Source organism: Lissotriton helveticus, chromosome 2_1 (assembly GCF_964261635.1).
Source record: "Lissotriton helveticus chromosome 2_1, aLisHel1.1, whole genome shotgun sequence".
In the NCBI taxonomy this organism is placed as follows: Eukaryota; Metazoa; Chordata; class Amphibia; order Caudata; family Salamandridae; genus Lissotriton; species Lissotriton helveticus.
The window spans coordinates 1,207,884,736-1,207,905,884 of NC_136059.1; positions in this window are offsets into that span (position 1 = coordinate 1,207,884,736).

Consider the following 21,149-nt stretch of genomic DNA (forward strand, 5'->3'; position numbering starts at 1 on the left):
ATTGTTTATTTTTGTTTTGTGTTTAATTTGTAAGTTTTCTTTATTTTTTAGTTTGATTACTGTTTTATTATATTTTTGACAGTAATAATAAGTAATAAAAATGTGATATATATTTTTTTAAATTAACATCATTTTTTTATTTCAATGTCGTTTTTGGAGTCAGGGTTTGAACATTATATGACATTTTTCTATTTCAATTAAGACTCAACCAGTGTTGTTGTGTTTATGTGGTAGAATTTTAATTTAATACCATTACAATAATGTTTTATATTTAATTGGTAGTTTGTTTTTATGTCATTTTCATTTTGGTTTTTATGTAATGTTTTTGTATATTCGTCTTTCAAATGTTCCAAATTTTAATACATTGGGTTAGTTTTAGCGTAAATAGTACATGCGAATCGCCTATAAAATACATGACTTTATACAATGTGGTTAAATTTGTAGCGTGTTCAGCATATATAGCCCCCTGCACTTAAAGTCCAACTGTCTCCCCAATGTCGTTAGTTTTTGAGTGAAAATAGTAAATATATCTCCCTTAAAGATTTTTTAAAAATCCAATGTGGTCTACTCGGAGTGAGAATGGTACATGTAAACCCTTCAAAGCCCAACACTTTCCCCAATGTGATCAAGTTTGGAGTGAGAATGGTAAATCAAATGCCTGTAACCTTCCCCGAATTTCAACACGTTTCCTTGTGTGGTTATGTTTGGAGTAGTAATAGTAAATCTAAACCCTTCAAAGTCCAATACTTTCCCAAATATGGTAAAGTTTAGAGTAAGAATAGCAAAGAGAACCCCAATACCTTTTCCAATGTGGTTAGGTTCGGTTTAGGAATAGTAAATCTAATCCAATGTGATCACGTTTGGAGTGGGATTAGTAAATCTAACCCTGTAACCTTCCCCAAAGTCTAGTCAGTGGGAATAGTTTATCTAAGCCCTCCCAAAGTCCAACACTTTTCCTAATGTAGTTACATATGGAGCGTGAATAGTAAATCTAGCCCAGAGAAAAGTCCAACACTTTCCCCAAAGTGTTCACGTCTGGAGTGGGAATAGCAGATCTAACCAACACTTTCCCAAATGTTAAAGGGAATAGTAAATATAGCCCGCATCCCAAAGTACTACACCTTCCCCAATATGGTCACATTTGGAATGGCAATAGTAAATGTAACCAGCACTTTCACAATGTGAATAAGTACAGAGTGGAATGGGGATAAAATCTACCCCGCCCACAAAACAGCCAATTACTTTCCAATGTGATTATGTTTAGAGTGGAAAAAGTAAATCCAACTCCCCCAAAATCCAACTCTTTCCCCAGTGTGGTAAAGGTTGGAGTAGGGACAGGAAAATAAACCGCTCCCCAAAATTCAAACACTTTTTCCAACGTGGTTAAGTTTAGTGTAGGAATTATAAATCTGGGCTAGATGTATGACCATTTTATTTTGCGCCTCGCAATTTGCGACTAATTGCGGGTCGCAAATTACGAGGCGAAAATAAAATGTATACATTGTGTTTAACACTGTTTGCAATTCCCAATGGGGTTGCAAATTAATGAGCCTGGCTCCCAGGGAGGGTGGCCAGCTGGGCTCAGCAGACCACCATGTCTGGGACTGCTTTGAAATAAAACAGTTTTTAAAAAAATGCAGCCTGTTTTTTTAAAGGAAAATGGGATGCATTTTTAAAAAAAATTAAAAAAGAAATGTTTTCATTTCATTTTTTAAGGGCAGGCAGTGGTCCCTACCTACTTGAAGTAGGTGGTAATTGCGAGTGTTTTGCGACCGCATTTGCGGTCGCAAAACATTAGTACATGGTTTTGAGACTTTCTACTTGGAAGAGAACGCTCCTTCCAAATAACAAGTCGCAAAACCTATTAACGAGTTGCAAATACATTGTGACTCACTAAATAAGCTTTGTACATGGCCCATGATGTTTTTGCATGTGCAAACAGGTTCGCAAACCCATTTGCGCATGCAAAAACTGGTCGTACATCTGGCCCCTAGTCCCTCCACTCTCCAAAATCCAATACTTTACAAAATGTTTGTGTTCCAACTCTTTACCAAATTTGGTTAAGTTTGGAGTGGAAAAAGTAAATGTAACTCCCACCAAACAGTAATACATTCCCCAATGTGGTTTAGATTGGATTCAGAATACTAAATTCCGCTCCCCAAAGTCCAACACTTTCTAGAATATGCTTATATTTGGAGAGTGAAGTTTAAATCTAGCCCTTCTCCCAAATTTAAATTCAAATTCAACATGTTCTCCAATTTAATGTTGGCACATTTAGAGTATGAATGGTAAATGTAGCCCCTAACCAAGAGTGCATCACGTTCCCAAATGTGGTTAAGCATGATGTTTGAATAGTATATCAAGCCCCCACTAAAATACAACACTTTATTCAGTGTGGTTCGGAGTGGGAATAGTAAATCAAACACCCCTCATCCTCCCATCCCCTCACAATTCAACATGGTACACCAATGTTCTTAGTTTTGGAGAGGTGATATTAAATCTACTCCCAAAGTCCTACACTTTCTCCAATGTGGTTAAGTTGAGTGTGCAAATAGTAAATCTAACCCCCCAAAGTCCAACTCTTTGCCTTAGGTTTGGAGTGGGAATAGTAAATATAACCCCAACTCCCCAATGGCGGACACTTTCTCCAAAGTGGTTATGTTTGAAGTGTGAATTGTAGATGCATATCCCTCAGTGTCCATGACTTTACCCAATGTGATCAAGTTTCGAGTAGGAATAGATAATTCCCTAACTCCTTACACAGTCCCGGCTATGGTTACATTTGGAGGGATGTATGACGTTACAACGCATACTTTTACAACGCATACCTTTACAACGAAATTTTTACAACGCCAATACTATTACAACGCATGTATTTACAACGCATGTTTTTACAACGCAGGTACCTTTACAACGCATACCATTACAATGTAAGTATTGGTAAGTATATATTAATTTTTTAATTGTAAATTAATTGAAATTAATATAATTTAATGTGATGTAATTTAATTTAATTTCATTTAATTTAATTAATTTAATTTAAATTTAATTTTACTTTATTTTTACCCTGTACCCCTGTACCCCAAAAACCCAAAACTGACCCTGAACCCTAAAAATACCCCTTTACCCAAAAACCCAAAACTGACCCTGAACCCTAAAAATACCCCTTTACCAAAAAAAACCAAAACTGACCCTGAACCCTAAAAATACCCCTTTACCCAAAAACCCCAAACTGACCCTGAACCCTAAAAATACCCCTTTACCCAAAAACCCAAAACTGACCCTGAACCCTAAAAATACCCCTTTACCCAAAAACCTAAAACTGACCCTGAACCCTAAAAATACCCCTTTACCCAAAAACCCAAAACTGACCCTGAACCCTAAAAATACCCCTTTACCCAAAAACCCAAAACTGACCCTGAACCCTAAAAATACCCCTTTACCCAAAAACCCAAAACGGACCCTGAACCCTAAAAATACCCCTTTACCCAAAAACCCAAAAATGACCCTGAACCCTAAAAATACCCCTTAAAAAAACCCAAACATATAACATTTTAAATATAATTATATACTTACCAATACTTACGTTGTAATGGTATGCGTTGTAAAGGTACCTACGTTGTAAAAACATGCGTTGTAAATACATGCGTTGTAATAGTTTTTGCGTTGTAAAAGTTTCGTTGTAATGGTAGTGCGTTGTAAAAGTTGCGTTATAAAGGTTGTATACCCATTTGGAGAGGTAATAGTAAATATACCTCTGCAAGTCCAACATGTTCATCAATGTGGTTAAGTTTGGAGTTGGAATTGTAAATGTAACTTCCCCATTCCAACCCTTTCCCCAAAGAGGTATAGTTTGTAGTGGAATTAGTAAGTCTAACACCCACCACCCAAAGTTCAACGTTACACCACTGTTGTTAATTTTGGAGTGGTAATAGTAAATCCTAAATCCCCACCTCCCCACCCCTAAGTCTAATTATTTTGCCAATTTGGTTAAGTTGGAGTGGCAGAAGTAAATCTAAACCCTTCAAAGTCCAACAATTTCTCCAAGTTTGGAGTAGGAATTATAAATATAACCTCCAACCCCCAAAGTCTAATACCTTCCCTTACGTGGTTATTTTTGGAGTGAAATAGTAAATCTAAAATCCCAAAGGCCAACACGTTCCTGAATGTTCATAAATGTGTAGTGGGAATAGTAAATGTAAAACCTCCCATCAAAGTTCAATACTTTCCACAATGTGGTTCAGTTTGGAGTGGCAATATTAAATCTAAAGCCTCCAAAGTCCAACACTTTCCCCAATGAGGTTAAGTTTGCAGGGAGATTAGTACCTCCAGTTTTGCCAACTCCCCGCAATGAATCTTCATAAACCTCAACTCTCTAGGATCCATTCAATGTGGATTAGTTAAACTATAGCACATTTTTGTGATGTTTTATCATATTGCAATAAAGATTCAATAAATGACATTCCTAAGAGGAGAGCAATGTAACATTAACTACAGGTTTGCTCTATGAGTGTGTGTGTGTCTCTGTGGCTCTCTCACTCTCTCTCTCTACATACACACACACACACACACACACACACATATATATATATATATATATATATATATATATATATATATATATATATATATATATATATATATATATATATATATATATATATATATATATATATATATATATTCTCTCCACAAACTCCGGTAACTTGCTGCGAGCTGTCGTCGGGCGGTTCGAGACGGGACACCGGAAGTCCCAAATCTCCTTTCCACCGTTCGTGAACCTCAAACACAAACAACTCGAACGCCTCCGTGTGCAGAAGAAAAAAGTATTTTTAATGGCAAGAAAGCAATGCGTTTCAGCAATTAAGCCTTTGTCATGGAAGCGTGACAAAGGCTTAATTGCTGAAACGCGTTGCTTTCTTACCATTAAAAATACTTTTTTCTTCTGTACACGGAGGCGTTCGAGTTGTTTGTGTTTGAGGTTTACGAACAGTGGAAAGGATATATATATATATATATATATATATCTCAAACCACGCTTGCTCCCAGCACTGCACATTTTAATCAAGAATAAAGCCCTCAAAAGATTCCGGAGTGTGTCATGCTTTTTCTTCAGGGAACAAGCTTTGTTTGGTGTTTAGTTAGCAAGCTGGTTGCTGACATACAGCACACCCTCTCGATCTGGAGCACCTTGACAGACCAGCAGTGTGTGGAAAATTGCATTGTTGGCAAAATACGACACCCCCGCAGCAGGTATATTGCCATTTGGCTGTATAAGCTGCATTGGGGAGAGAGGAGGCAACATGGTGTGCCTGAGTAAGGAATCTACTGAGGACTCTGTTTTACACCCCCCGAGTTCTCAAGCTGGTGTGTGGCCCAAGCTCATCATATTGGGAACATCACTGGGTGTTTGGAGCGTCACTGGACCTTTCAGATGCCCACCGGACTACAAAACAGTGAGCAACCCGAAATACCCTTGAGGGCTTGGGTGATTAAGTAGAGAGGTATAAGTACCTACAAGGGTAGGTACTTGATAAAGGCAAACGCCGAAACGCGTCGTCCTTGTTCTATAAGTGCACAATAAAGGATTTGTGCTGGATTTCCCTGGTGTGCCGTTTTCTGTGTCCAGCTATTGGAGGTGGATGGGAAGCAGGTTCAATTATATATATATGACAGTAATGAAAGTGCAGACACGCCAACCTACTCAAGGTTACTATTTTGTTTCACTTCACAGGACTACGTTGACCAGAAGTCCCGGTGTTGCCAAACTCCACCCACTCAGGGAGGACGACGCCAGCTGCTCAAACTAAGACGCGTTTGACTAGCGTGAAGAGAACATGGTGTTGAACTGCGCACAGTCCATGAGGAAGGGGCGTTTGTGGCCCCGAAACGCGTAGGACCCAATTTTAACTCAGGGGAATCTGTGAACATTGCAGAGGAGCCAAATACAGACCGGAGGGTCGGATGAAGCGGTGAGCCCTCCCGAAGCGCTTGCGCAATTTGCTCTACTATATATACATATATATATATATATATATATATATATATATATATATATATATATATATATATATATATATATATATATATATATATATATATATGTATATATGTATATATATATATTACCTACTGGCGGTCGCCAGTAGGTAGTTATAGTTAGGATTGATTTCCATAGGGAAATCGCAACATTCTATTGGGAATAACTTTGGCTGCCTGAAATTTTCCTCAACTTTGCCTCGCGGCGCTCCGGTCCTTCCCTGAAAGTTTGGGGGGGGATTTGTCAAGCGGGGGCCTAGATAAAAGGGGGGTCCCAAAACGTGTTTTCCCATGTTAATTTCCATAGGGCGGTCGGTCGCACTTTTAGCTCGAACGGCTGAATGGATTTTCACCAAACTTGGCAAAATTGTAGGGACTGGTAGCCCGATGTGCCTTTGCTATGTCTCAAGATATGTGCTCCAGAGGATTTTGAGTAATTTAGGTTCAAAAAAATTTATATATCTATAGCCGCGCCCCGGTACGCGCACCGGGGAGCGCTCCGGGCGCGCCACGCGACTTGCGCACGGAAAGCTGATTGGCTCTCGGGTGTCTGTAAACATTCCAAACAGTCCGGAGCGGCCGCCATCTTGTGTCTCGGTAGGATCGAGACACAAGAGGTGTTAAAAACAAAGGGGGAAATAACCAAAAGGGGGCAGGGTGGACCCCCCTGACCCCCTAGGTTTGATGTGGGGGCCATAAAAGGGTCCCTCGGGTAAAAAAAAAAAAAAACGTTTTCGCGGGGGGAGCGCCCGGTACGCGCACCGGGGAGCGCACCAGGAAGCGTACTTTGGTGAAAAATATTTAAAATAATAGTGTAAAATAATCATTTTGAGTGATTACAGGTAGGGTAGCTCTGAAAAGAGCTTTTGGGTTCTGTGGCTGTTTTAGGTACCTACAAGTACGTCCCACACACACCCATACGTACACAACCCCACACCCACACACTCCCCACACACACCTCACACACGCACACCTGCACCCACACCTAAACACCCCACACCCCCACACCGACAACTTACACATCCACACCCACACCCACACATCCCACACACCCACACTCATACACACACCTCACCACCCCCCAACACACACACACACACACACACACAGATACCTCACAGACACACCCCACACATCCCACAGACACATCTCCCCCTAACACACACACACACACACCTCACAGACACACCCACACTACCCACACATACACACATATCCTACACACATACCCCCCACACCCACCCCCCCACACACACCTCACACACCCACACCTCCACCTACACTCAAACACCCCACACACCCGCACCCACACACACACCTTACACACCCACACCCCCACCCACACCCACATACCCCATACACCTACATACACCTATACACCTCACCCCCCCAGACACATACACACACACACCTCACAGACACACCCCACCATCCTCCACACACACACCCCCACACATGGGGAAAACTCAGTGAAACAGTAAAATGATAATTTAAAGTGCTTAGAGGTAGGGTAGCTCTGAATAGAGTTGTTGTGTTGTGTGGGTGATTTCAGTACCAACATGTAGGTACCAATGCAGAGTCTTAAATTCAATGTACACCTTTTTTTCTGTAGATATCTTGCATGTTGTTACAGAAGTTATTGTGGTATATGGAATCCATACCATAGTCTGTCAGGAAAGCAGAAACAGATCCTTTAAGTACTCCCTGAGAAGACCTAGGGGATCATGGGTAGTCTACCCTGCTCCCTTATGATGTTTTAAAATTGCACAGTATACTGTAAGTTTCACTTTATACTATAATATAAACATAATCATTTTGGTAGTACTTCGTGAATTACATATAAAAATGAATAATGTCTCAAACAATTTTTAATTATTAAATATAAATTTATTGGTTAGAATTTTCATAGTTCAATAAAACTTCCAGCATTACATCATCTGGAATCTCCTCAAAAATGCTTGTTTCTATGTCTTGTAAACATTCAATAAATTGTTGATCCAAAGACTGATCCATAAAATCTTCTTCAACAAAATCTTCATTTAGAATCTCCTCATATGTAATCTCGAAGGAAACATTGATATTTCTTGCTCCCCTTCCATTTTTTTGCTGTAAATTGCATAAAAAATAACTATATCAGTAGAGTTAGGGCACTGTTGGGTTTAAGTTCAGACAGGTAGTTCTGATTTTTTAACAGTGAAGTTAACTTTGGGCAGAGTATGGTAACAGGCAGGAAGTAGAAATTTAAAAAAAGTGCCTGTGAAGAAGCGTAAGTAAATTCATAATTATAGCAGAGAAGCCTAAGTCAATCCATAAATATAACAGAGGGGCCTATCTCTATCTTTAACTATAGCAGAGGGACTGTAAATAATTATCAGAAAACGTTTTTACAAATTAACTTAAAGTGCCCCTTACAAATTATCAACTTCCTTTACTGAGAGGTAAAGAAGAAAAAATGCGAAAATCCTTTCAAGATGTACCTCAGGTAGTTGTAGTCAAAATGGCCGTGTTTCCCTCTCATTTTTCATTTATATTCATGTACATAACCAATCAAATGTCAGGAAAAAAAAGTAGAAAATGAAAGTAACATTTTAATTGGTTGTAAATTCTAACACTTCAGATGTGTTTTTGTCATGTAATTTACCTCAGGATATTTAGACAGTGCTACAGCTCAAATGGCTCAATGGAATTCCACCAAATTTGGGGAAATGGTAGGGACTGGTATGTAGTATGGCCTATTCTATATATGGTGAAATTCTCTCCAGTGGTTTTTAAGTAAATTGACTTCCAAAAATGTTTAAGGGCACTTCCCGGTGCGCGCCCCGGTACGCGTACCGGCAGTGCTACGGGAGTCCTCCATTTTGTGTTTCGGTAGATTTGAGACAGAAAATGGAGGAGAAACAATGTTGGGAATGGGTATAAGGGGGCATGGTAGGCACTCCCTGACCCTCTAGGATTTCTGAGGGGGTCTTAGGAGGCCCATATAGGCGGGAAAAAAAATGTATTTTTCGCGGGGGGAGCGCCCGGTACGCGCACCGGGAAGCGTACCGGGGAGCGTACTTTGGTGAAAAATAGTGAAAAAAGTTAGAAAAAGATAATCATTTGGAGTGATCAGAGGTAGGGTAGCTCTGAAAAGAGCTTTTGGGTTCTGTGGCTGATTTAGGTACCTACAAGTAGGTACCAATGTACAGTCTTAAATTCAAGAGGAATATTCTATTCCCCTCATCTGAGAAGTGCACACCATCTCCTCTGTAGATATCTTGCATGTTGTAACGCAAGTTGTTGTTGTATATTGAACCCATTCCATAGTCTCTCATGTAAGCAGAAACAGATTTATTCACATGTTTCTGTGCTTTCTCAAATTGTGGACAAAATTGGTTGGACCAGTTCCATTTCTGTCTTTGGCATATATTGGAAAATACCAAGGCAGTTTGAGGAAAAAGTGCCATCAATTGTTCAAGGGTGTCCTTTAAAAGCATTTCCAGACCTACCCCAGTCAAAGTGCCTAAGTCATTTCCACCACAGTGCAGAATTATGAGGTTAGGGTGTGGCAAATGCAAAAATGTTTTCACCAATGGTATCAATTGGTGACATCTCAATCCTCTCTGGCCAATCCATTTAATGTTCACATTTGGTAAATCAAGGTTGGAAAAATTTCTGGTAGCTGCATACCTTTGAGCCCAGTGGATATAGCTATGTCCAAGAATCCAGACAGAATACATGGTGAGAGGAGGTTCTGGTGCAGTCAGATGAAGTGTTGGAATAAAATGGCAGTTGGAACAGTAGGAGTTTGCAAAAAAAAAACCTGTGGAGTTTCAGTGCTCTTGAATCACAAGCAATGATTGGTAGATTGAGATAGTTGAAAACTGTAAGTTAGGGTGCATGGTTGTGTTCTGTGTAAGAAGTAATTTGAATGGTTAAAAAAAGTCATTTAAAGAAACATTGCAGCAGATAAGCTGGTGTATTCGCAGGTCAAACATCCTTGCTGAGGTGATTTGCAACATTGTAGAATAAACTTTTAAACCTGAGAGCTCAGTGAGGAGGGAGTTGCTATGGTAACAGGTAGAAAGGGCTGAGGGGGGGAAGGGTGTTGGTTTGAAAATACAGAGGGAAGAGTTTTGATTGGTTACCATGAGCAATATGTGTGTAGAATTAGAGGTTTTCTGTGCCATTAATGGTTGCAGTGCCTGGAGAACAAACCTTTTGCTCTGCTAAAGAAATATTGATGTGTGTATCTGACACTGTTCTGAATCTCCTAAAGCATGTGTAAAGGTGAGTTATGATTCATTTAGATAGAGAGTTCAGATTAAGAAGCACATAGGACCTGTGTTGTGTTCCTAAAATGGTAATTGAAAAACGATTTTAGTGCAAAACAATGGGTTTTAGTAGTGAAAATGAATGCTTGTAAATAGGATCTGTGCTCTGTTCATAAAATATTAAATAAAAAACGATTTTAGGGAAAATTAATGGCTTTCAGTAGTGAAAATGAATGATTGTACATAGGACCTGTGTTCTGTTCATAAAATGGTAATTGGAAAACGATTTTAGTGCAAAACAATGGCTTTAACATTTTAAGAAGGAATAAATAGTGTGTGCATAATTATATAAAAATATTTGAATCTTTTACAAACATGTTACGTGTTTTATCTCAGATTGGGAAGCAGACTGAGTTTCTTTGCTGTTGGTTTGTTTTATTTTTTGGAAAATGCTTGGTAGGAATGTTTGTAAGAGATAGGAAATGTATTTTGTAACATAGTGACTTTTCAAGACTGAAATGGAATGATTGTACATAGGACCTGCACTGTGTTTCTAAAATGTTATTGAAAAATCCATTTTGGTGCAAATTAATAGCTTTTACATTTTTGAGAAAGAATAAAAAGTGTGTGCATGATTAAATAAAATAATTTGAAGCTTTCACAATCATGTCACCTGTGTTATCTCAGATTAGGAAGCACACTGAGCTTCTTTGCTGTTGGTTTAAGTTATTTTTTTGGTAATGCTTGGTAGCATTGTTTGCAAGAGAGAGGAAATGTATTTTGTAAAATAGTGAGTTTTCAGTAATGAAATGGAATGCTTGTACTCCAGCAATGCATCCTTTCACATGGGGAAAGCTGCATGTGAAAGCGTTTGCCTCAGTCTTACGCTTGCTGTAAGGCAGGCGCAAGATTTTGACGTAACAGTGTCCTAAAAGTGATGCAGTGAAATCTCATAGATTTTACTGCGTCACTATTATGAGGCTTTTTGCGGGGGAATGCCCCCTCTGTGTACATTACACCTGACAGAAGTATAATGTGGCGCAGAGGTTTAAAAAGTGACGCATCTACCTACATGCGTCACTTTTTAAATATGGCGCAAAAAGGTACATGTTTTATGCCGCCGATGCGTCACAAAAAGTGACGCAGTAGCAGTGCAAAACTGACGCAGGGCCTCATAAATGAGGTTCATCTTTTTTTGCACACTACTCCAGTTTAGTCCTGTCCACTGCACTCTTGGACACAAGCCTCACCCTTTGTGCTCCCCTGGACAGGCTTCATCTCATCTGCACTCCTGCTTAGGTGTCAGAATCCTATCACATGGGGAAAGCCCTATGTGAAAGCGTTTGCCTCAGTCTTATGCCTGCTGTGAGGAAGGTGCAAGATTTTGATGTAACAGTGTCCTAAAAGTGACGCAGTGAAATCTCATAGATTTCACTGCGTCACTATTACGAGGCTATTTGCGGAGAAATGACCCCCTCTGTGTACATTACACCTGACAGACGTATAATGTGGCACAGAGGTTTAAAAAATGACGCATCTACCTACATGCGTCACTTTTTAAATATGGCGCAAAAAGGTACATGTTTTATGCCGCCGATGCGTCACAAAAAGTGACGCATCAGCAGTGCAAAACTGACGCAGGGCCTCATAAATGAGGTTCTTTTTTTTTTGCACACTACTCCAGTTTAGTCCTGTCCACTGCACTCTTGGACACAAGCCTCACCTTTTGTGCTCCCCTGGACAGTCTTCATCTCATCTGCACTCCTGCTTAGGTGTCAGAATCCTATCACATGGGGAAAGCCCCATGTGAAAGCGTTTGCCTCAGTCTTATCCCTGCTGTGAGTCAGGTGCAAGATTTTGACGTAACAGTCTCCTAAAAGTGACGCAGTGAAATCTCATAGATTTCACTGCGTCATTATTACGAGGCTTTTTGCGGAGAAATGACCCCTCTGTGTACATTACACTTGACAGGGGTATAATGTGGCGCAGAGGTTTAAAAAATGACGCATCTACCTACATGCGTCACTTTTTAAATATGGCGCAACAAGGCACATGTTTTATGCCGCCAATGCGTCACAAAAAGTGACGCATCAGTAGCGCCAAACTGACGCAGGGCTTTATAAATGAGGCTCATCTTTTTTTTGTACACTACTCCAGTTTAGTCCTGTCCACTGCACTCTTGGACACAAGCCTCACGTTTTGTGCTCCCCTGGACAGGCTTTATCACATGAGCAGTCCTGCTTAGGCCTCATAATCTTTTTTTAGAATAAAATTTGAAAAATAGAGAAAAGGTCATATGTATAAGCTTTTCATTACACTACTGAAACATTTTTGGTGCAAATTAATGAGTTTTACATTTTTGAGAAAGAATAAATTGTGTGTGCATGATTACATAAAAAAATTTGACCTTTTCACAATTATGTCACCTGTGTTACCTGAGATTAGGAAGTAGATTGTGCAGATGAGGTGAGACATGTCCAGAGGGACAGAGGAGGTGAGGTCTATGATCAAAACTGTAGTGGGAGAGAGGCCTTTCCTGGGAAGCATAGGTGGTGAAGCCTTTGTATAAGAGTGCAGTGGACTAGACTTCATGAAGTCTATCCCCTACTGGACTCTTAGACACAGGTCTCATCTCCTTTGTACCTGTGAACAGAGCTGTCTTCCACTATACTCTTCAATACAGGCCTCACCTTTTGTGCACCCCTGGAGAATCCTCATCTGATCTGTAACCGTGAATAGATCGTTTGCTTTTTGTCATTGCTTTGTTGTTTGGTAATAGTGGTCTATAATGTGCTGTTTTTTTCTTTAACACAGATTGAAATCAAGATTTCAAGAGTAAGCAAACATGCCCTCAAGGGAAAGGAGAAGAAAACAACATAACCGCCAAAAAACAAAAACAGCAACGGAATTACAGCACTCTTCCACAACAAATACTTCAAAAAACAGGAACCAAGCTCCTGGTAAGACAACTAAGTGTTTCATACGGAACATATGTACATCAAAAAAAAATGTGGGACAGCATGTAGAAAAAGAGAATGAGAGAGTAAATTTGAAAAGGAAGGAGAGAACCTCAAAGAATCCTACAACTGGAGCAGGAGAGAATAATATGTATAGGAATAGAAGGCAGAATCAGTTTAGAGACATTCGTAAACAAATGTTTCGCAATAGGGTGGTTTTAAATTTGTTAAAAAACATTAGGAAAGGTAAACGGAGAGCTGCTTTTTATAAGAAAAAGAAAAGTGTAGAGAAGATTGTTGATCAGGCTTTTGAAGTTAAGAAAAAATTATTTATTTTAATAATAAATAGAATTAGGACACTTAACAAGACAATTGATGTTTTCAAATCAAACAGTAGATGGAAAAGAGTAATTAATCGGACTAATTTTTGTAAAGTTTTTTCAGGAGAATGGATGCACAGTTCAAGTTGTGAGCCATTTTTTAATGAGGAGAGTTACTTCCAGGAGAATGATTTAGTGCATGCAGTTGACACCAGTGGTCGAGCGTATGAAGTGAAAGACGGTTGTCCGATTGAAAAAGAGAAACTTGTGCCTAGAGAACCAGAAGAGGTGTTAACTGATGAAGTTTTAGGGAGACGTACTAAGGGTCCAGTGTACACTTGGAAGTGTAGTCGTATTTGTAGTGTGCGACAGGAATCAATTGATTTGTTTTGTAATTTCTTACGTACATATAGTAAGAAAAGTCTAAAGCAGAAAATGAAGTTGTTGCAAGACTTAGATCCTTGCAGAGTGAGAGAAAACACAGGTTTGCAAGGGCATTCACTGGCTTGTCTTTCTAGAAAAGTCTGTCAGAGTGTTTTTCATCATTTTAGGATGTTAGCAGTGCATCATACCAAAATGAGGAAATTAGTGAGTATGTTGTATTATGCAAAAAGTCCAGCACTTAAGCTTAAACAATTAAACAGTGCTCTTTTGCATGGAACTGAATTAGATGTGAAGAAGATTTGTGAAGAAATTGAGATTTGTTATTTTGGTGAAAAAGAGGATAGTGTAGAAATTGACACAGCAATTCAAGGTAATGTGGAAGACAATGTACAGATTTCAAATACAGAAAAGTTTGAGCAGGAAATTACCAGGTTTATGGTGAAATCAAGTGAAAGGCCGAATTTTACTTGTGTGTGTTGTCGACGAAGTCATTATAAGCATCAAACTAGATTAGTTGATTTATACGTAAAAAGTGAAAAGATGAATAATTATGAGTGGAAGGATTTTGCAACTTATTTGTGGGTGGAGAATTGTTTTGATTTGAGTTCTGATCAGCGTATTTGTAAATATTGTTATGATAAATTAAATCAAAACAGAATGCCTGCTAGAGCTGTTCATAATAATCTGGAGTTGGTAGACATTCCCCGTGAATTGATGGATTTAAATACATATGAGTCTATTTTGATTCAATGTGTCCACCCTTTTCAGGCAATTGTTCGCATGGAGCCTAAGATAGGGAAATTGCCTCCTACAGATTTGCAGAGAGGATTAAAGGGAAGAGTTGTTTATTTGCCTCTTGATTTAAAAAAAAATATTGATACAATTGGTATAGAAAAAGTGGATCACTGAAATAATATCGAGGGACAGAATATCGACCATCAAAAATATTGTTGACAAAATATCGAGAGACAAAATATCGAGTTTCTATCTACAAACAGGTAAGTACAAAAATATCGAGTTAAAAATATCGTTTACAAAAATATAGTTGTAAAAAATATCGTATTTACTAAAAACAGTGTTAAATTAAATTAATATTAATAATTAATTACTAAAATATACTTAAAATGACTTAAATTAACTTATAATAATTAAATAATTAATGAAAGTTAAATAAATATTTTTTATTTCATATTTATTAAAACATATATATATAGTAACAAAATATAATAAAATAATACCCAAAAACTGAAAACTGACCCTGAACCCTAAAAATACCCCTTTACCCAAAAACTGAAAACTGACCCTGAACCCTAAAAATACCCCTTTACCCAAAAACTGAAAACTGACCCTGAACCCTAAAAATACCCCTTTACCCAAAAACTGAAAACTGACCCTGAACCCTAAAAATACCCCTTTACCCAAAACCCAAAACTGACCCTGAAACCTAAAAATAAAAACGAATTTTTTTACTATCTATATTATATACTTACATATTTTCACTTTCTATATTATTTACAGTCGATATTACTTCACTTACCTTAAAAACGATATTTTGGCTGTCTATATTCTGTCCTGTCGATATTTTGTCCAAACGATATTTTAAACTCGATATTCTGTCCAAACGATATTTTGGAGTCGATATTATGTCTGTGCACCAGAAAAAGTAGAAGAGGAACCTTTAGTTATTCTAGTTAATGGGGTTCCGACAAAGAGTAAGAAAATCTGGCAAGATTTAGTGGATGTTAGAAAAGTCAAAAAGGCAACGTTGTATTTAGTCAAAAACAATGAGTATTACAAAGATGTATGTGTTGCAGCAGAGGAAACAGCTGCAGATGAAGACAGTGATTGTTCAGGCGGCCAAATTGAAAAAGTTGATGTGTCTAGAAGTGAAGAAATATATGAACATTATACTGTTCATCCTTTGCATTCCAAAGAAGTAATGGGGAATGCAATTGAATTGTTTCAAATGAAAGCAGCAAAAGGAAGTGCCATCAGTGTATGGTAAGAAAGTTTGGAAGCTCGTTGTTTTCCACAGCTATTTCCAACAGGTCAAGGCGGACGATATGACGATCGTCCACTTCAAATTCCTGCATCTGAATATCGAACTGTAAGATTATATGCTGAAGATCCAAGGTTTCGTCAATGCATTCCCTATTTGTTTCATCTACTGTATGAAAGTGACTTGTCTGGGCTTTCTTATGCAGTAAACCATATACTGAAAAGTGGAGCACATCTGCAAAATGTTTCGGCGAGGGACTTTATGGAGAAAGTGAATCTGCAAGATAATATTTTGGAATCTCATCTAATCAATCTCATGGCATGTCAGCGTGGTACAAATGAGTATTGGTACCGTCGTCATGGGGAATTGAAATGTATGCTAAGAAACTTAGGAACTCCTACATGGTTCCTCACTCTTAGCTGTGCCGAGTATGCATGGGACGACTTACTTCAATTTCTACGAGAGGCAAATGCAAATATACAAAATATAGAATTCAAAACACCTGGAGAACTGTGTTCTTTGGATCCAGTGAATTTATGCAGATATTTCAATCATAGATTTGAAGCTATGATGTCTTTTATTACCAACAAAAAAAAACCTCCCCTTGGAGAGGTTTTGGATTTCTTTTGGAGAAAGGAGAATCAAGCGAGAGGTGCTCCTCACATACATATGTTGTTGTGGATTAAAGATGCACCCAAATTTGGAACAGATTCGGATGAGACAGTGATGAGCTTCATTGAAGAGTATTCAACATGTGCTGTTCCAAAAACTACAGAGGAAAACAGTTTAAGGCAACAAGTTTTACGCTTTCAATACCATCGTTGTGGAAAGTACTGTCGTCAAAAATTCAGAAGCAAGGACAAGTTCTACACAAAATGTCATTTCGGCTTTCCACGACCAGTGATTTCTAAAGGAAGACTAAATAATTTGATGTCTTCTCTGCGACATACTGTGATGAGGAAATCACCAAAAAATACATACAATTTAAAAAGAAACGAAGAGTCCAAGTACATCAACGACTACAACCCAGTGATTTTGTCCATGTGGAATGCTAACATGGATATTCAGTTCGTTGCTGACAACTCTATTGCTGTGGCTCGATATGTGACGTCTTACATCACAAAAAAAGAAAAGACAGAACTGAAGGAAATGTGGGAGGATATTTCACATGAAAAGAGTCTAAGCAAGAAATTATACAGTTACAGTCTGAAGATGTTGTCGCATCGAGAAATTGGAGCATATGAATGTTCTGATCGATTGTCGTCAGCAAGTCTCTATGCCAAATCTAGAACCATCATTTGGGTGAGTCTAGGTCTTGCTGCAACACGAAACCGAGTTTTGAAATCTGTACAAGAAATAGAGTATTTGGCGGAGAAAGAACCAGAAAGTACAGATATTTTGAAGACAAACATGTTGGATACATACTATCCAAATAGAAGTAGTCATCTTGAGAACAGTTGCTTGTATGAAGTTCTGCAAAACTATATTTATAAGAGAACCATCAGAGAAGATATTAACAATGGAATATATGCTATCATTAGGTGTGAAGGATGTCTAGTGAGACAGAAAAAAGGCCATTTGATTAATCATCGAAAATTGAGTTGCGAAAATCCAGAGAAAAGGGAATTTTACTATTTAGCTCTTTTGCAACTCTTTAACACCTTAAGAGCGTTGTAAATACCTCCCCAGTGCTGCGCTGTCCATTGGAACTAGTGCTGAATGGACGTCCAACGGTCGCACGCAGCCCTGGGGAGGTAGTGGCCGTGACGACCGTTGGCCGACGGCAGCAATTAAGGGGTTAAGCCATGGCGTACAGAAGAGGAACTACTTGGAGATTTTCTGTGTTACGAAGATTCTTTTAATGCAATCAAGGATACCATAGAATGCCCTGTTTTTCCAAATTATCTGCAAATGTTGAACGAAGAAATAGAGCAAGAATCCACAATTGCTGCAGGGATTGCTAGAGACAGTTCTCAAGACAGTCAGAGTTCTGCTTCATTGAGTCAGGATCCACTTGGAGGACCAATTATACAAAATGAAGCTGCCACTGCCATGGATGAGGTGGAAAGAGCTATGGAACAAGCTCAAGATGATGTAGTTAACTTAGAAGATTTGGTGAAACAACTAAACCTTGAGCAGAAACAGATATATGACGAAGTCACAGATCAGGTTGAACATGGATTCACTCATGAGAAAAAAGAGTGCTCATGTACATCTTTTAAACCAGTCCAACTGTACGTGAGTGGAGAAGCGGGAACTGGAAAAGTTTTCTGATTAAAGCAATTGCAACTTATCTGCAGAAAAGGACTGAATCACCACTGTCTTGTGTTGTTACCGCTCCAACTGGGCTGGCTGCACATAACATTAAAGGGATTACTTTACATCGTTTACTGATGCTGCCAGTGGAGCATGATAACAAATTGCAATATCACAAGCTATCTGGAGATGCGTGTTCCGAAGTTTCGAGAGTCCTGAAGAAAATGAAACTTCTTATCATTGATGAAGTAAGCATGGTGTCAAATATAATGCTTGCTTTTGTGCATTTGAGAATGCAAGAAATTCTTAGAACAGACTATGATGTCTTATTTGGAGGAAAACACATTATTGTTTGTGGAGATCTACTGCAGTTGACTCCAGTGAAAGGACAACCTGTGTTCAAAATGCTCACGCATGAAGATACCAGGAAGTGCCTAGGAAGCATTGGAAACGTTAAAATACGGTTAAACTTCAAATAGGCAGAACTGCTTCAAAATATGCGGCAGGCAAAGGATGAAGATTATAAAAATATTTTACAAGATGTAAGAATCGGAAAAGTAAGTCAGCAAGGGAAAGAAGCTTTACATGGACGAATAATTTCAAATTTGTACACAAATGAAAACATTCTTCCAGAGAATATTTTTAAGAAAATTAACGAGAAGAAATCTGGCATATGTTTGATGCCAACTCTGAAAGAATGTTCCATGTTCAACAACAAAATGTTAAAGTTAGAAAATGAAGAGATAGTGAAACTGGAAGCTACAGATAAAATAGAGCATATGGGAGCAACAATTATTTTGTCTGAAAATTTGAAATCAAAATTGGATTCATTAGAGAAGACTATATGTAAAACTGCTGGTTTTGAAAAGACTCTGAATGTGTGTTTAAATTGTCGTATCATTTTGCGAAGGAATTTAAATGTTGAAAGAGGTCTTGTAAATGAGGCAATGGGTCATGTTGTTGGTTTTGTGAATTACAAAAATAGAGATGGAATTGAAATTTTAAAAATTAAATTTGATGGCATTGATGAAATAGAACAAATTTGTCGTTGTTCAGCTAGATTTTTGCTCGTGAAAGACTTATATGTGCGCCGAAAACAGTTTCCTATTTGTTTGGCATATGCGGTGACAATTCATAAGTCTCAAGGTTTAAGTGTAGATAGCGCTTTGGTGAACATTGGAAGTTCTGTGTTTAAAGAGGGTATGGCATATGTGGCATTATCACGAGTCAGAAATTTATCAGGATTGTACTTGATTGAGTGTGATGAAACAAAGATTTGTGCAGATCTACATTGTGTTAAAGAATAAAATAGGTTAAGAAGAGAGTATGCTCCACATTTGCCTCAATATCCTCTGATTGAAAAACGTGTGGTAGGCCCAAAAAGAAGAAATGAGAGTAATTGCAGTGAGGTAGTAGCAAAAAGACAAAAAGTAGACGAAACTGTAATTGTAAGCAGAAGAAAAAAGGATTCTGTTGAAGATGTTGTTGGATTTCAGTTTGAAAACAGGTCTGGTGTCAACTGCTATGCTAATGTAGTGGTTAATGTTGTTTTTTTTCTTCAAAATATACAAGAACAGATTGTTGAAAATCGGGATCAAAGATTCTGTTGTTTGTTGAATTCCGTGTTTGAGAAATGTAGCAGTGATAGAGCAAAAATAGAAAGTGTTTCAGAAATTCGAAATCTTCTAGACATATATCCTGGTCAAAATCAATTTTCACAGAATATTCAGCAGGATTGTCAGGAATTTTTAATGTATATGTTTGATGTATTGGAAGATGAAGGTGTAGATATAAAAAAATCTTTTTAGCCTTTCTTATCAATGGCAGCATGACTGCGACAACTGTACTTTATCAATTACTACTAGAATAGACACTCAAAGATTTATATATTTGACTTTACCAGACTGCAAATCAGTGCCTTTTAATAATCTAGTTAAAGCAGCGGATCACAATATGGTGTGTCCCCAATGTAAGTCTACAATGCCGTCCACATTATTTCTACAAAATGATGGTCAGTATGTCATTTTAATGTTCCAACGATGTAGACCTGATGGAACTAAATTGACAACTTCTATTAAAAATTTCGTGGCTTCACAGTTATCGATATCAGGAAGAACCTTTGCAACTGCAGCTATTATTTTTCATGAAGGTCCTTCTACAACATCAGGGCATTACACATGCTATTTAAAAAGTTGTAAAGGTTGGACCCAATGTAACGACACTCATTTGACTTTCAAACAACGTTTGCCTTTTGGCTTAAAAAATTCATACCTAGTGTTTTTACAACCAAAATTTAGGTAAAGGTAATTGGCCTATGAAGACGGGAGCAGTTAATAAAGGTTATTTTGCTGTTTAAAAATATATTCTGAGTAAAAGTGATCCAGGTAATATAAAAAATTGACTTGTCATATAGGTACTGTAAGTGGATCTCATAGTAAGTAATATTAGTATTATAGAAAATGATGAACATGAGTGAGTCAGAGATGGTTTTACAAATACTTAAATATTGTGAAAATGTTGTAGAGCCTTTCTTTCAGAACGTCGGAAAAAAGGTCATTTCAGAGTTTCTTTGAATTAATTTGAAAATATACTCATACATCTGACACTATTTGGCCAAAAGGAAAGGTACAGGAATGAGTAAAGAGTCATGACTGAAAAAAAGGGGTATATGAAAATAATGAAAATATTTCAGATGTTCTTGGAGCTTTTCTTCTAGAAAGTCGATGAAATTGATATTTTACTGAACAGCAAAGTACTTTGCAATGAGAAAAGGACCTCTATGATATACTATTTGGCCTCAAGGCAAAGTAAGTCAATCAAAGATTAGTGTACATTTGTCATTTGTCAGTATCTAAGTTTTTTTTAAAAACACAATCTTTTAGATTGTGGGTTTTTTTTCCCGCTGTCATATGATGAGTAATTTGAACTCACTGTTTTAAGT